This window comes from Chrysochloris asiatica, unplaced genomic scaffold, assembly GCF_000296735.1.
Source record: "Chrysochloris asiatica unplaced genomic scaffold, ChrAsi1.0 scaffold00004, whole genome shotgun sequence".
NCBI lineage: Eukaryota > Metazoa > Chordata > Mammalia > Afrosoricida > Chrysochloridae > Chrysochloris > Chrysochloris asiatica.
Window position 1 is genome coordinate 34,529,870 of NW_006408522.1, and position 7,319 is coordinate 34,537,188.

The window sequence follows — 7,319 nt, forward strand, 5'->3', positions numbered from 1 at the left end:
ACAGTTTCTGAGGAGCAGCTGGTGAGCCTGAAACGCCAGCCTTGTAGTTCAAACGACTTTGCAGTACAACGCATTAAACCTACAGTGCCATACCAGGACTCCACTGTTGTTGCTGTGAAGTGCCATCGAGTCAATTCTGACCTACCCATAGCAACCCTGTATAGGGTTTCCAAGGAGCAGCTGGTGAGCTTGAACTGCCAATCTTGCAGGCTTTGCAGTCTGGCACATTAACCCACAGTGCCACACCAGGACTCCACTGTTGTTGTTGTTATGTGCCATGGAGTAGGTTCCGACTCACAGCGACCCTGTACAGGGTTTCCAAGGCCATAAATCTTTATGGAAGCAGAAAGCCTCATCTTTCTCCCACAGAACAGCTGGTAGTTTCGAACTGCTGACCTTGCGGTTCGCAGCCCAATTCATAACCACTACGCTACCTGAGCTCCTTTTAAATAGGGTTATTAGTACTGTGTAGCTATAACCCACTTTATGAGATGGGCTTGGCGACTTAGGGAATATTTATGCAATCCATGATGCTTATAATCATTAAAACATTTACATCCCTACTATGTACTATAAAATATTTATGAAAAGTATGAAAAGAAAAACTATGGAAGCACAGCAGACAGAGTAACTAACTGTCACTAAGGTATCAAAATAAGGCTTAGTGTTAAAGAATGTCTACAAGTTGGTTAGCACACAGGGGAGGGAAGAGCATTAGAAGAAGCACAAGCCAAAGCATATAATATGAAAGAACAGAGTATTCATTAATTCCTCAGTAAAACATTTATTAACTTCTTAACCATGTATAGATCCTAAAACACAGACAAGAAATGATTCCTGCCCTCAGGAACTTACAATCTAGTGGACAACCAATAATCAGTGATGACAGCAAAGAATTAAACAAAACAAAACTGCCTTTTGGCTCTCTGAACAGCACCATGGCAGTCAGCAAGAGCAAGCACCTTAAAAGGTGGCGAAAAAATGGAGCCAAGAAGAAAGTGATTGATCCATTTTCTAAGAAAGATTGGTATGATGTGAAGGCACCAGCTATGTTCAATATAAGAAATACTGGGCAAACACTAGTCACACGGCCCAAGGGTCATGTTTTTGAAGTGAACCTTGCTGATCTGCAGAATGATGAAGTTGTATTTAGAAAATTCAAGCAAATTACTGAGGATGTTCAGGGCAAAAACTGCCTGACCAACTTCCATGGCATAGATCTTATCCACGACAAAATGTGCTCCATGGTCAAAGAATGGCAGACCATGATTGAAGCTCATGTTGATGTCAAGACTACAGATGAATTTGCTTCACGTGTTCTATGTTGGTTTTACTAAAAAACACAACAACCAGATTCAGAAAACATCTTATGCTCAGCACTAACTTTCAAATCCAGAAGAAAATAATGGGAATCATGACCCAAGAGGTGCAGACAAATGACTTGAAAGAAGCGGTCAATAAACAGACTCCAGACAGCATTGGAAAGGACATAGAGAAGACTTGCCAGTCTATTTACCCACTCCATGATGTATTTGTTGATGTAAAGTAAAAATGCTGAAGAAGCCCACGTTTGAGTTGGGAAAACTCATGGAGCTTCATGGTGAAGGCAGTAGTTCTGGAAAAGCTGCTGGAGATGAGACAGGTACTAAAGGTGAACTAGCTGATGGCTATGAGCCACCGGTTCAAGAATCTGTTTAAAATTCAGACTTTTAATGATGACAAATAAAAGATCTTATTTGTGAAAACAAAACCCAAAAACTACTATTACAACTCTGTCTAAAGTACAAGGAACTCTGGTGGTACATTAGGAAAAACACTGGACTGCTAACTTGCGAGTAGACAGTTCAAAACCACCAGGTGCTCCATGGGAGAAGGATGAGGGTTTCTGCTACCATAAAGATTTATAGCCTCGGAAACCCTATGCAGGGTGGCTATGAGTTGAAATCAACTTGATGGCAATGGGTTTGGGTCCAAGTTACAAGCACAAATGAAGGGCACAGCTAATTGGATTCAGGGGTCAGAGAAAAAATCACAGAGAAGTGGCATTGGACTATGCCTTAAGGAATGTGTAGAAATTAGCAAAGTGGGGCAGGGTAGGTGCTAAAAGGAAGCATTTCCAGCAGACAGCAGCCCCTGTGATGACAGAAGAACAAGGAGGCATGTCACATTCGTTCAGGGAACATGTATGGCTACAATTAAAAATGTGTAGGAACATGACAGACCAGAAAAGGCAGAGAGTCACGGTATATAAAACAAACAAACACAAATTGGGAATTCATTTACAGAAAAAAAGAGTTAAGGGATTATAAACAGATATATGGCATTCTCAAACTCTTGTGTTTTAAGAAAAGTACTTTTAGCAGAGAAGATGACCTAGAAGATGAGGACACTAGAATCCAGTAAGATTTTTCACCTATCCATCTATACAATTGCTCATATCAGAAACCCAAGTCATTCTTGATACATTCCTCTTCCTCATCTACTCCATATATCTATCTACTGGATCACCAAATCATCCTGTTGAATGCATATTTGCAACCCTGACTATAATACACTTTCAAAACACCACACATTTATCCTTCCTAAAATTTAACACTGATCTAATTTTCTTATTTATTTGTAGATTTCTTTTTTATCATATCTTCCCTTTTCAAGCACCCCCTACAAACTATATTATAAGCTAGGAATTATGTAATTTTTAACCTTTACATTGTGCCCTGAGATACTATGATAGTACCTGACACCTAGAAGCACTCATTTTCAAACATTTTGAATTCATACATTTCATTCTACTGCTCCACCCTAGTTCAAACCACCACCAATTCTTGCCTGAACTAGGTGTCTGGGTATGCGTTGTAGTTCTTCTCCAATGCATTCTTCACACAGCAGCAAGTTACCATTTCTAGACATAAATCAGTTCACTAAATCTCTGCCCTTAAAACTTTACATTAGTTTCTCATTCATTTTGAGTAAAATCCAAATTCCTTAAAATGGCTTATAGATCTCTATAGTCACATAATTCTTTCCAGAGCTTCCTAGGCTCCAAGCACAATAAAAACCATTCAATTTCTCCAATATTCCAAACTCTTTCCTACTTCAAGTGCACCAGTTTTTCTCTTTGCTAGAATGTTTTCAGTCTGCACAAATTTTCACCTATTTAACACCTATTCATCCTTCAGCTCTATCTAAATGCCGCATTCTCTATAATACTAACCATGTCCCCAATTAAAATGCTCTCTCAAAGTACCCTGTTTTGTTCCTTAAAAATGTATATTTATGGCTATCATGTCTGTCTCCTCCATGAAAAATTAAAGCTAATACTTACTGAGCATTTTACACATATTAATTAACTTAATTCTAAAAACTCATGAAGTGGGTACTACTATTATCCTCATTTTGAAAATGATGAAACTGAGGCATAGAGAGATTAAGTATTTGCTTAAGGTCATAACGCTGGTAAGGAGTTAAATTTTGAACCTAGATAGTCTGAATCCCCACCATTCATCTGTCAGTTAGTCATACTGTCCATGAGTTCCAAAATATGAACTTGAACACTTTGCACAAAAGACAAAATATAACCTTGAACATATACCACATGAATTTAGAGATCATTTCAAGAATAAATTTGTTGCATGAGACACTAAAGACCAAAGATAAGAAGAGTTATGGGATTATATCAAAACATTATACAGGAAGAACGTAAAAGGTCATTAAGATAAAAAAAGAAGGAAAAAACCAAAATAGATGAACAAGAAAAGGTAAAACATTAACTTACTGCCTCCCCTCCCAGGAGAGCAGCTAGAATGTTAGTCAGGTTACTGATTGGGACCAATCCTCCCTGCCTAGGAGACAAGCTAGAATGTTAATCAGGTTACTGAGTGGGACCAATCTTCTGATTTCCCCCTGTCCTCAAACAGGTCCAAAACCTAGCTCCTACCCATTTCTATCACTATATAAGCAAACCTGAATTGAACCTATAATTAGAGCTCAGAATCTGGAGAAGTTGGCTCCTCTGAGCCAGCCGGCTTAATTAACCTGAAACTTTGCTTCACCTCTCCGAATGGCCTCAGTTTCTTCAACTACTGATCTAAAGTTGCTGTGACACTCTCAGATCTAAAACTGCTGTAATATGGATGTCAGAAGAGACTCTCAAACTTGTTCTCCAGCATAAATAACACAAATGGAAGAAATGAGGTAAAAGAGCTGGACAGAACATTTCAAAGGACAGCTCAAGAAGACAAAGTAAACTATTATACTGAAATGTACAAAGACCTGGAGTTATAAAAATCAAAAGGGAAGAACACACTCAGCATTTCTCAAGTTGAAAGAACTGAAGAAAAAACTTGAGCCTTGATTCACAATATTGAAGGATTCTATGGGCAAAATATTGAATGATGCAAAAAGCATCAAAAGAGTTACTGTACCTAAGAAAAATGGTCAATACTCAACCATTTCAAGAAGTAGCATATGATCAAGAGCCAATGGTACTGAAGGAAGTAATCCAAAATGCACTGAAGTAACCAGCAAACAACAAGCCTCCAGGAATTGATGTAATACAAACTGAAATCTTTCAACAAACTGAGACAGTACCAGAGGCACTCACTTATCTATATCAATAATTTGGAAGACTGCTATCTGACCAACTGATTGTAAGAGATCCATATTTGTGCCCATTCCAAAGAGAGGTGACCCAATGGAAAGCAGAAATCATCAGACGATATCATTAATATCACATGCAAGCAAAATTTGCTAAAGATAATTCAAAAACGGCTACAACTCTGGTAGCATAGTGGCTACGAATCGGGCTGCGAACTGCAAGGTCAGCAGTTCGAAACTACCAGCTGTTCCACGGGAGAAAGATGAGGCTTTCTATTCCCGTAAAGATTTACAGCCTCAGAAACCCTGTACAGGGTCGCTATGAGCTGGAACCAACTCCACGGCACATAACAATAACAACATCTGACCAACTGATTGTAAGAGATCCATATTTGTGCCCATTCCAAAGAGAGGTGACCCAATGGAATGCAGAAATCATCAGACGATATCATTAATATCACATGCAAGCCAAATTTGCTAAAGATAATTCAAAAACGGCTACAACTTTGACAGGGAACTGCTAGAGGTTCAAGCAGGGTTCTGAAGAGGATGTGGAATGAGAGTTATCATTGCTGACATCAGAAGGATTTGGGCTAGAAACAGAGACTATCAGAAAGATGTTTACCTGTGCTTTATTGACTATACAAAAGCTTTCAATTATGCAGATCATGATAAGCTATAGATAACACTGGGAAGAATGGGTATTCCAGAACACTTAATTGTGCTCATGAGAAACCTATACATAGACCAAGAAGTAGTCATTCGAACAGAACAAGGAAACAATGAATGGTTAAAAATCAGGAAAGGTATGTGCCAAGGTTGTACTCTTTCACTATACTTATTCAATCTGTACACTAAGCAAATAATCAAAAAAGCTGAATTATGTGAAGAAGAACATGGCATCAGGACTGGAAGAAGACTCATAAATAACTTGCAATATGCAGTTGATATGAACTTGCTTGCTGAAAGCAAAGAGGACTTAAAATATTTACTGACAAAGATGAAAGACCACAGTGTTCATTATGGGTTGCACTTCAATGTACAGAAAACAAAAACCCTTACCACTGGACCAATATATAAACAGCATGATAAATAGAGAAAAGATTGAAGTTGTCAAAGACTTCATTTGACTTATGGAAGCAGCAGTCAAGAAATCACATTGGGCTGCGAACCGCAAGGTCAGCAGTTTGAAACTACCAGCTGCTCTGCAGGAGATGAGGCTTTCTGCTCCCATACAGATTTACAGCCTCGGAAACCCTATTGAAGGTCTCTATGGGTCGGAACCAACTCCACGACACTTAACAACAACAACAACAACTGCAGTAGGCAAATCTGCTGAACAAGATCTCTTTAAGTGTTCAACAGTAAAGATGTCAGTTTGCAGAGTAAGGAGCACCTTACCCAAATCATAGTATTTTCAATAGCCTCATATGATGTGAAAGTTGGGCAGTGAATAAAGAAGACCATAGAAGAATTCATGCATTTGAGTTACGGTGTTAGAGAAGACTACTGAAAGTACCATGGACTTCCAGAAGAATAAACAAATCTATTTTGGAAGAAGTACAGCCAGACTACTCCTTAGAAGTCATGATGGTATGACTTGTTCTCTCATATACCTCAGACATATTATCAGGAAGAACCAGTCCTGGAAAAGAATACCATGCTTGGTAAAGTGGAGGGTCACCAAAAAAGGGGAAGACCGCCAATGAGATAGATTGGCACAGCAGCAGGCAGCAGCAATGAGCTCAAATGTAACTAACACTTGTGAGGATAATGCAGGACCGGGCAGTGTTTCATTCTGTTGTATATAAGGTCCACAGCAACTAACAACAGTCTGAGTCCAATTTTACCATTTCAATAACTATACTATAGAATAAGCTTTGAGAGAATAGAGTAGCCATGTTGTCTATGTTGTACATCAGTGTATACTCAGGTCCAGTGCTAGATATAAGGAAGGCATTTATATTTATAAGGTGAATTAAGTCAATAATTATGAAGGAAATTATTAGACTCAGAGGTATATGGGAGAAGAATAAAAATAAAATGGGGTAGTGGCGAGGAAGCTGGGACCAATTATATACATCCCCATGTCATCAGATTTTAAATTTATATTTAATCTATTCTAAAACAATCCCTGCCACCAAACCCCAAATTTGGCCTTGTATCCCTTTTTCAAGTATCATGGAAGTCCTTGGATACAATCAGCCTTTGACCAGAATCCTTCTGGGAGCCTTTACCTAAGGGATTTCAATTCTAGTGAGTCGATTTCTCTCAGAATATGGCAATTGTTATCCTTGCCATTAAGTTTTTTAATAAAAAGATTTTATCATTTCTGTAAGAACAAGTCACATACTACCTGGGTCTTTAAACAAACTTCACTACCAAAATAATCTATGTCTAAATTTAGACCATTGAGTACCATTGTCAATCACTTGCAACAATCCCTTTTATCTCTAGAATTCCGGGTCATTAAACACAAATCTACGAGAACAAATCTACGCGAGCCAAAATATGATCATTGAAAACAAATCTACGAGAGCCAAAATATGATCTTGAATTTATCCCTCCTGAATTTAGAGATCATCTGAAAAACAGATTTGATGAATTGGACACTAAAGACCAAAGACCAGAAGAGTTGTGAGATGACATCAAGAATATCATACATGAAGAGAGCAAAAAGTCATTAAGAAGACAAGAAAGAAGGAAAAGATCAAGATGGATGT

At 38.3% G+C, this 7,319-nt stretch overlaps 1 pseudogene; it reads left to right on the forward strand.

Moving 5' to 3' along the window:
- The first annotated feature begins 938 nt into the window (after positions 1-938).
- Positions 939-1,698, forward strand: LOC102815756 (annotated as a pseudogene).
- Positions 1,699-7,319: the final 5,621 nt, after the last annotated feature.